Below are 10,907 nucleotides of genomic sequence, written 5' to 3'. Positions count from 1 at the left end.
TCGAATCCAGGTCCTTGAGCACCCTGGATAAACACTCTACCACTCTGCAGCTCCCTAGTCCACATCTTTCTCTTTCTTAAAAAAAATTCTGCTTCTTCACATGTGGCTTTTAAAGTTTTTCTGTTGTGACTCTGTATTTAAGGTGTTTTCCATTGACTCTATCAAAATAAAGTAATTGTTATTTGGGGATATTATATTTACTTGAAAATGTGTGCATATTTGTTTAAAACTATGAGCTCTGGGAAGAATTTTAATTCTATGAAATATAAAATGAGTTTTATGTAATGAACAGCTACTGTTTCAGCTAATAAAAAATAAAATTTGTATCTCAGTAATATATTATAAAATGTATTATTATTGTCAATCTAAGTTCATATTAATTTGAAAACAAGAATTCTTTTAACAAACTGTTGGCATACCATTATGTCATGTATATGGGGTTTTATTTGTTTGTTTATTGGCTGATTTAGAATGAAAAATAATTCTGTGAAAGAAATTTAAGGTGGATTATCTAGTCAATTTTTCCAGTCTAAATTTTAAGGTGCTAAAACATAATCTAATATTTTGATTTTTAAAGTTCTTCTTTAAAAAAAAGTCTAAAAAATCAAACACTTACGCTCACTTTGGCAGCACATATACTAAAATTGGAATGATACAGAGAAGATTAGCATGGCCCCTGCTCAAAGATGACATGCAAATTTGTGAAGCATTCCATATTTTCAGTAATGTAGTCATGCAAGATACTGAATTTGGTGAAACAAGCTAAGGAGATAGAGGGTTTCCCTGTATACTTCTTTACATCTTTGTGGAAATATATAAATATTTTGAAATTTTTAATTAATAAAGAATTATGAAAAAATCAAGCACTTATTAGAGGAAAACTCTACTTAAAATTATAATGATCATTTGGCTTTTTTTAATCACTAATCTTCATGCCAGAAGAAATATGTTTGAGTCATTTACACCTTTAGTTCACTAAAATAGAAACACGAAATGTTATTCTGTAAACGGAAAACAAAAAAATGTACACATAGTCATATATGTGTATGCATATTTTTTTCTTTAAAAAGAAGATTAAAAGGTTTCATAATTTTGAGCAGCAAAAGAGGAGTATAACAAACACTACAGTCCAAAGCAAGAATAAACCTAGGAATGATTTTTAGACAAAGAAGAAAGGACATATTCCAGTGCAGATTTAATTTTATTTAGGAGCATTTGGGATGAAAGAGGGGTAGGCTTTCACTATCTAAATTAAATTATCTGAATTATCTGCCTACATGAAGCAATAGAGACACATCCAAATGAGTTATGTAGATACACCAATAACATGAGAATATAGACCCTACCATTTACTTTTTAAATAATTCAGAATTTTACTTTTAGTTTGGAAATACATTTTGGCAACAACATTTTGAGACTTAATTTTCAATTACATGTTCCCTGTAACAATATTCTTTAAGTGTAGTACACCTCTAGTGAATGCTCATCATTTATATAACAGCTATTTATTAACTGCCTGTTAACATCCAGACACTACTCTAGGATCCCCAAAAAGCAAAATAAACCAAATACCTGCCCTAGGTGGAGTTAGGACTTTTTCTGAAGACTGTGGAAATTAATCATTAGCGATAGAAAATCCTGTAGTTTTCAGTTGATCCACTAGGTGGCAAAGTGTGCAAACCTGGCAGCTAACATGCAAATAGAGGCTTTGGGGCATATCTTGAGTGAAATTTTCCAGCATATCTTGTTACAAATGTCTCTGTTTGTCACAGTTAATAACTAAATTGTCAGAATACTTCTTGTATTTAATTTTAACAAATCATTTCTTGCTAGAGACTCATCTCCTAGGAAAGAGGAGAGCCAGCTGTATTCCTCAGAGGCCCATCTGCAAGATCCCCAAGCTTATCTTAAACATTTTTCCTCATTTCCTCTGCTTATTTCTCTGTGCCCCCAGATGTGCATATTATAGAAATCTTTCTAGGGTTCTGTACATCTGGCTTTGTACACGGCCCAGGGAGCCTTGGGTTAATTTTATCCAAATTTACCTAGATAAACTTGGGTTTCACACTTTGGTTTGTTAATATGATGGGGTTAGTGTCCAAAACACAAACACCTTAGAAGTATGTCCATGGTAACAAGTAGCCAAACACACCAATCAACACATATATGAAATCATGCTTATATTTTGTTTTCAGAAACCTCTTAAGTACCACCTCACCCTTACACTGAGGAATTAAAATTCCTTAATCAGACCTCTTCTTTGAAACAATTTTGACATTTTTTCCCCAAATAAAATTGGATCTTTATTTATGTCTAGATTTCCCCAAAAGATTTTTTTTTAAATCTTCCCTTCCTTGATAAATGGTTTATAGAGGATGCAGAAATAGTTGAAGAAAATTTTAAATGCAGAGTTTGATATTTTCCTGTGCTTATTTATCATATGAAATCAAGATCTGTGTTTATAGATGGGTGTTCTTTAGATCTCAGAATGATATGTTGAAGATGAATATTGTTGTAAGTGAAGATGCTATCTCCAATTCCTCCCAGTTCATGTTCCCGCCTCCCCCACCTCCAGGACACAGTAGAATATTAACATTTTAGTACATAATGTAGAAATTTTTCTCCTTACATATTTTCCTTAGCTGTAGTGATCCTCAGTACATTGGAAATGCATGAATTAATTATAGCAAACATATATTTGACATATATGGTTGAATTAATGACTTTATTAGTAACTATGATGTATTTCATAGAGAAATTATTTGTATAAAATTTACTTGTAGATCTTAATGTAGTCAAGAAAAGAGACTGGTATGGTGTTACTAGTGAAAAATCCATTCTTAATTTGATTTTTATTATTAAACGATTTTAGGCCTGGGATGGAGCTCAGTAGTAGAGCAGTTACCCAACAAGCACAGGCCCATGGGTTCCATTCCCAGTACTGGGACAGGGGTATGGGGAGAAGAGGAATTTTACTTATAGCTAGTCTAAACAAAAGAAAGGACAATTCAAAGGTTTTAAGTAATAAAGTGCTATTAAATTGAAGAAATTGAAACCAGCTATTATCCATTCCCACTGATAGCAAATTATCCTCAAAGTTAATCCTAAAGAGACTTATGGACTTTATATTTTAAAAAGGAGAAAAAAGGAAAACTTTTAAAGAAACTAAGATTATAAATAATTGAATAGATTATAATGGGATATTAGACTTTCCTTCTCTTGAGGTTTTTTGTTTGTTTTTACTTTTTGACATAATTTTTATTTAAGCATGAACTTTTACCATAGTTCAACCTAGAGAATAACCTTTGAGTTATATTTACTAGAGAGTTCAGGGCTACAGGGCCATGATAATGTTGCTGGTATTGGTGCAACTTCATCTGAAGGTCTGAATATTACTCAAAGGAAAACAACCTAAGAAGAGAACACTGTGAAAGCATCTACTATGTTGCAGATCAGTTACCACAGATCTAAGATGACAGTGGCTCTTAGTAAACCAATCACAGAACTTTAAAAAGAAAAAAAACTTTGGACAAGGAAATGGGAATACCTTGGTGGGAGATAGGGCCTTCTTATTTATCTATCTATCTATCTATCTATCTATCTATCTATCTATTTATAGCATTGCTAGGAATCAAACCCAAGCCATCTTGCATGCTAGGCAAGTGCTTTACCACTAAACTACATCCTTAGTTATTCCTCCATATTTTTTTAAATAGAAAACATTTCAAGGTTTAGTATTTTCCTTATACATAAGACAACACTAAATCAACATATATTTTAAGGAGTACATCGAGAGATTTCATTATTTGTGCAACCGTTTTCTGGAGTATTTCAATTAATTTTTTGCAAAATATAAAGAGCCCAAAATTCTGTGGCAAAGTCTCACATTATAACAAACATGAAGTCAATGTGTCATATTGTAGAAAAAAATACATAAAGGACAAACAATAATAACCATACAAGGGCTGGAGATGTAGCTTAGTTGTAGAATACTTGCTTAGCACGTGCAAAGCCCTGGGTTCAATTCCCAGCATTGCAAATAATAATAGTAATAATCATACAAAACATGACACGTGGTTGAAATATAGTCCATGTAGAAAGCTTTGTGACCAAAAATGTTAATACTGTATTACATGTTACTTGAAACATAAAATCTTTGAGTTTTTGTGCTTAAATTTTTTTTCTGGTGAACTTTTTCTTCTCAATACTGCCACTATGACTAATATTACATCATCATTTTCATGGAGACATCACCATGAGGACATCTACTTATGAGAAAATAAGTCACTTGTTATTAGCTCACAGAATGGCAAAGTGGTGCATACTTGGTCTTGAAGAAGGGCTTTCAATTGATCACCAAGTGTTTCACAGAAGTGAAGTCACCTTTATATCCTTAGAATATATCTGTGAAGGCCAAATGAACTAAGGAATAAAGGCCCTTAGCAGAGTAAGTATAATAAAAGAGTGATACATTTTACTTACAATTTTGATTCCATTATCATTATTTTCAGTTAAATCTTTCCACAATTGTTTTCAGAGATTTCTGAGACTCAGTTTCTCATGGTATTGACCAAACTGCAAAATTAACTCCCCTACAGGAAATCTGAGTTACAAAATACATTTCCAAGATGCTGAAACTGTTTCCTCCCAAATCCAGGACTCTGCTGTGTGGCATGACACAAACATTCCCAGCTGAACAGGGTGGTTTTTATCATGGATGCCAACTGGAAAATAACTTAGAGATGTTTTGGGTTAGAAACAAATCTGACCCTTTGGCGCATGCATTACATTCAAAATGTCTCCACTCGAAAGTGCTTAGACTTTTATTATTGCATTTATCACATTGTATTACAGTCTTGAGTAGGGTGACCATACATCCTTAGTTTATGCATGTTGTCCTGAAGTACCATCTGGTTTAGCATTTTAGCACTCTCAGAAGTGTCCTGGTTTAGACAATAAACTCCATAGTCCCCCAATTATGAAGCAGGTGCCTGGCCAGAGAGGCCGAGGAGCACTGGGGTGGTCCTAAATAGAATGTGGGCCTGTTTGACACATTGGTGGTGCTGGTGACCCAGAGATGTCTGGCAGCTTTGCCTGCAGAGGAAAGCTCCTTAAGGAGAAACTTAGCCTCCAAAGGCAGGAAGAATCAACAGAGGAGAGTTAGGAAGGCCTCAAAGTCTATGAGGCAGGCTTGCAGGGAAATGGCTTCTCTTCCCATTTCTGCTAGGACACAGTGTATTCGAAGATAGTGTGGACCCCAGAGAACAGCACCATTTTGTTTTTCTCGGTTTAAGGTTGTATTAGGAGACAGCAGCCTGGTGAAGAAATCAAGGGTAATGAAACACATCCCAGAAGATGCTTTGCAACCCTGAACCTCAGTGAGGTGTGAAAACAACTCACCCAGAATTTCTCAGGCTTCTGAGAAATACTCAGAGCCCAGGGCTGAGGTGGGATTGAAGATTGGATTTGTGTGTGTCTTAATCACCAGTACAAGATTTAATTTTGTTTAGTGTCATTTCAGTTTTGAGTACTCCAATTGTAGGGTAAGTTACAGTCTATTAACTACAAAAGAATATTTTCTACCTTTTTTTAAAAAATTAAAATGTATTTATTTTGGTGCTAGGGATTAAATCAAGGGCCTTACATATGCTAAGCACACTATCACTGAGCTACCGCCAACAACCCTATTTTTAAAACTGATGCATAAAAACTAGAAGGTGTACATATTAATGGGGAACCACGTGCTGTTTCTATACATGTATATATTAAGCAATGTTTAACTCAAAATAAACATAGCTCCTCAAACATTTATCATTTCTTTATGGTGAAACACATTCAAAGTTCTTTCATCTAGTCTTCTGAAATATATAGATCATTATCATTATCTATAGTCACCACAGTGTGCAACAGTAAAAGAGTAAGTAGAACACCTCATGCCCTGGCAAGGACTTGGACTGGCTAGAGGAAACTTTTCTGAACAAGTTGGTTATTTAGTTCAAAATATTAATTGTGAAAGATTCTTTAACTTGAGACACAGCAGCATTTGTTTATTCTCAAGGTATGTTATTAAAGTACTTGGATATTTTGGGTTGTTTGTTTTGAGAACACTTGTCAAAATCAATTTGCCCATTCTACAAATACTTATTTAGACCCTACTGTTTGCCATGCACAGTGCTAAGTGCTTATGATGATATCAATATGCATCTCTTTCTGTGATTTATTCTATTGTTTTTATGTTGAGGACTCTCTCAAAATATTATACCAGCCATTATCCCTCGCCTGAGTACTAATTACATTTACAAACTAGTTGCTGAATACTTTCACCTGTATGTACATTAACTGATTGGCCATTTTCTTACCTACATCCTCTCATCACCACCTTCCTCCCAACACAAGCAAACTTGGCCTTCAACTGTGTTTCTTCTAGGATGGCAGCATTATTTGGAGTAATGTTTTTTGTTGCTGTTGTTTTGTTTGTTTTTGGTGCTGGGGGTTGAACCCAGGGTCTTGAGCATGGAGGCAAGCAATCTACCACTGAGCTATATCCTCAGTAGCCCTGCAATAATTCTTAACACCTTCTTCTTTATGTCCAACAGTCAATAGGGCACCAAGATGGTTTACTTTTGAAAGTGTCTCTTAAATCTTTCGTCTATCCTTTCCACTCCAATAACAGTGCTGGAGTTCAGATTTCCTTCAAATTTTGCTTGCATAATTAAAAGTGTATAACTACCAATCTTCATTGATTTCCTCAGACTACATTTCTACTTTACATTTTTTATCAGCATTAGAAAGATCTTAAAACAGACCAGAAATGACACATCTGAAAAATCCCCAGTTGTCTACAAAATTAAAGTGTCAACTTTCTATTATGGCTTACTCTTTCTCCAACTTGTATTTTCCAGTCTTTCCTTTCACTAAACTGCTGTTCACACCTTACCCTCCAGCTCCCAAAGGTAATTCACTACTCCATGACTCCCATCCACATTTGTATCTGTGCCTTTAGTTATCTCTTCTCTAGTAACACACCTATTAAAATAACACATTTTCTTCTGCTTTACTTAAGTTAGTAACATACACAAAGTACTTTGGAGTCAGTGTCTTTCTTGATCCCTACAAATGGTCATATGATTCTCCAGAAATCACCTAAATCCTACAGAACTCTGCAAAATTATTATGGACATACACAAAGTATTTTAGGACTGAATGTGGCTATGTTTGACTTCCTCCCATAAAAGCCCTTGACAATGGGGGCAGTTTTCTTCCTTTTTGTCTCTTTCACTGCACATGGGCCGTCTTTAAATATTTATTTGAATGTTTAAATTATAACTTCACTGTTATGTAAAATAATGTCTTAAATGTATTGCCATGTAATAGGTATTGGGTGCTACAGTGACCTTGATTATATGTGCAGTAGAACTTTGGTATGTGAGAAATGAGATTTTTTTCCGACACTGAAAAAAAAGCACAAAATGCATAAGAATAACTTTAGGCCTTGAATACAATGTGGTTGGCTATATTGTTTGTATTAAATTGATGTGATTAGCTGGGCTTGGTGGTGCACACCTGTAATCCCAGTGGCTCAGAAGGCTGAGGCAGGAGGATCGAGAGTTCAACGCCAGCCTCAGCAACCTAGCAAGGCTCTAAACAATTCAGTGAGACAGAATCTGGGGATGTGACTCAGTGGTTAAGTGCCCCTGAATTCAATCCCTGGTACCAAAAAAAAAAAAAATTAATGTGATTAGTGGAAGTATTAGAAATATTCTGAGTCAAAGAAAAAGAAAACTGGTGAGGGGAAGGACAAGACACTGTTCCACTCACCAGTGTAAAAGAAAAAGAAATATGGATTGTGGGCTGGGTATGTAGTATAGAGGCAGAATGCTTGCCTATCATGCCTGAGGCCCTGGGTTTGATACCCAGTAGTGAATAAAATAAAATATTGAAAAATGGAAGCAAATGTTGGCAGTATCTAGTAGAAAGTGATTTCGGCTATCCAATTTTAAATGTGCAAAATCACCTCTACTGAGAAATGCATCTGGCCATTGCAGTCTGACACAAAGCACAAAGCATTTGATTCAAGTAACTCCTCTTGCTTTAATTCCATGTTTGCCAATCAATTTTCTACAGTAAGCTGGTAAATAAAGAGGGTACTGATCAGTAGGTTATCACTGTAACATTTCCTTCTGTACTGGATTTAAAATCAATGTCATGAAAAATACATTTGCTTAAGATGAGTTGACAAAACCAGATTTCTGAAACCAAGAACCAGACCCAGCATCAACACAAATTCATCAAGGTAATAAATGCCCCCAAGGGGACAGCTGTTACAAGGCATCGGATTTCACCTAATCCAATATGAGCTTAGTCCCATTCAAGGATATTTTTATTTTTCTGGTTTATTATTGACTATGGCCATAGTCGTTTTGGGATGGGGCATTCTGGAAACTTCTAAATATTTTCCTAACTCCACAATCAACTAAGGGAAGGGAAAATAAATATATATTTATTTTTCAATTTCTGCAGTAACAGTAAAAATCTCCAAAGAGAAGTGAAATGAATAATTGTGAATCCCTGTGTAAACACTATTACCTACATTAGATTTTGCAGTCAAAGCCAGCTATGGTGATAACATCTAGCAACTCAGGAGACTGAGGCAAAAGGATGGAAAGTTGGAGGCCAGCTTTGGTAATTTAGTGAGACTCTGTATCAAAATAAAATTTTAAAAGGGCTGGGGATGTAGCTCAGAGACTGTTTTTGGGTTCAATCCCCAGTACTAAACACATGCACACATACATTTATGCAAACACACAAATATTTTGAAGTCCATTTTTAGATATTAAGTATGCAATGCAGCAACTAAATTGCAATTGCTACTAAAATTTACATACATTGAAAATAGAATAATATGATTTTTGAGAATTTTAGAAATGCAATAAACTATTTCATGGCTTCAAGGCTGAAAGTGATATTTGCTTCCTGAGAAACTGACTGTGGGCCATATGATAGATGACAAATATACTGGTCTACATACACACTATTCTATTTTGCTCTTGTTAGGGTTCTATCAATAAAACCAGCAGCCTTAATGAAATTTTCTAGGCCATTCCACTGGATATTCACTGGAAGTCTGGTTCTGGCTGAAGGTCTCTTTCCTTGGGGGATGTACGCTCAACTCAGAAAACTACTTTGAAATTGTTCAACAGGAAGGCACTCTTTATTCATTTTTCATTTTGATAAAACCTGACAAATGTACATTACCAGTTTTCTGTAAAATTAGCCCTCGAATATCTTTCAGATCCTCAAGATATTTTCTATTCTGCTTTTGTTGGAAGAAGTTTCACATGCCTCAACTCTTTTGGATAGCTATTTGAATAAAATGATAAATATTGATATTGTGTTGCTATTGCTAATTGGTACAAATGCAAGTAACAATTTGCACAATGTTGTTGTAACTCAGTATTGATATTGTATTTGGTATTGATAATTGGTATTTGGTGTCTAATTTGTTTAATTAGTCTTGGTTAATTAAAATACTTGGTTAATACAAATATCAAATATAATGATTGTCCAGTATTGAATATAATACCAATACTGGGGCAAAAATTTATATTACATTTATTACCTAATAACTAGTCATATTCAGAAATTTGGTTTTAGGTAATAATGTCATTATTTTCAAACATAACACATGAGGAAGTAAGAAAGGGTGTATTAAGTCAGATTGCAATTTTATAGCTTAATTTTAAAACTTGACTACAATTAGGTATATATTTTTAAAGTGTTTTCAAAACTGAAAATTATTTTACATTTCAAGTGCTTCATTTCTTTAAATGAAAAACAAAACAACAAAGTAACCTGAGATTCTAAAATTCCTTGTTTGTTTAATTTTTAAAATAAATTAGAGGTTGTCCAAGATTTTTGTCTCAAGTACTCTCAAAATGTCAACAACTTAAAAATTTAAAAAGTGACTAACTACTTGCAAAGAGGCTGAAAACAATATCTTAGGTATGTGTGTCCCCAAACATACATATTTCTGATTTAGACTTTTAAACTGTCAATACCAGAAAGACAATGCCATTGACGTGTACCTGGCACTAGTCCTTCCAGTTAATTTTTTCCCTGGAGAGTGGTTTTGGGCGACAGAGTGGCGTCCGGGCTTCCCAGGTTGTTGCACTGACAAACTGCAGTGGTGGTAAAGTCAAGGAGCCTGACAAAATCTCATTAATCATTTTAAATTAAATCCAACCTTCCTGTCCCACCATGCAAAGAAGAAAGCCTTTTCTTTCCTTCTTCTTTTTTTTTCAACAAATGAAAATTTCCTCAGAAAAATTTGGTATGTTTCTCATCTTGGTCTTTAATTTAGTTAGACAAAAATAAAACAAAACAATCCACTTTTCTAAGCTTGAAAACAAAACATTTGTCCAGGTATGATTTAACAGATCAACCAAGTGTCTTTTAAAGATAAAATATATTTTGAATAAAAAGTCATGGAGACATTCTGAGAGGAAACTACACCATGCAAATTATAAAGATTATTTATCTTTATTTTCTTCATAGGTCAATGAATTTATTTTGTTCTATCTAATGACCCTGCCAGGCATGGTGGTGCATGCCTATAATTCTTAGCAACTTAGGAGGCTGAGCCTGGAGGATTATAAATTTGAGGCCAGCCTTGGTAACTTAGCTAGACATTATCTCAAAAGAAAAAAATATGAAAAGCATTGGCAATAGAGCTCAGTGGTAACATGACCCTGAGTTCAATACACACACACACACACACACACGTATATATACACACATGCACATACACGTGTATATGTGCTTGCTCTCGTGTGCGCTTTCTCTCTCTCATACATATACATATTACCCTTAGTAGGATTTTAAAGAGGAAATAAGAAAAAAAAAATCCA

General features: G+C 34.4%; 1 non-coding gene across 1 annotated transcript; it reads left to right on the top strand.

Moving 5' to 3' along the window:
• The first annotated feature begins 614 nt into the window (after positions 1-614).
• Positions 615-721, top strand: LOC124081344 (U6 spliceosomal RNA). The gene has a single exon (XR_006848021.1). It is a non-coding gene; the product is annotated as a U6 spliceosomal RNA (small nuclear RNA).
• Positions 722-10,907: the final 10,186 nt, after the last annotated feature.

This window comes from Marmota monax, unplaced genomic scaffold (assembly GCF_021218885.2).
Source record: "Marmota monax isolate L192 unplaced genomic scaffold, Marmota_monax_Labrador192_F-V1.1 WCK01_AAM20220418_F8-fsc00159, whole genome shotgun sequence".
In the NCBI taxonomy this organism is placed as follows: Eukaryota; Metazoa; Chordata; class Mammalia; order Rodentia; family Sciuridae; genus Marmota; species Marmota monax.
This window is presented reverse-complemented; position numbering and strand designations above follow the sequence as displayed.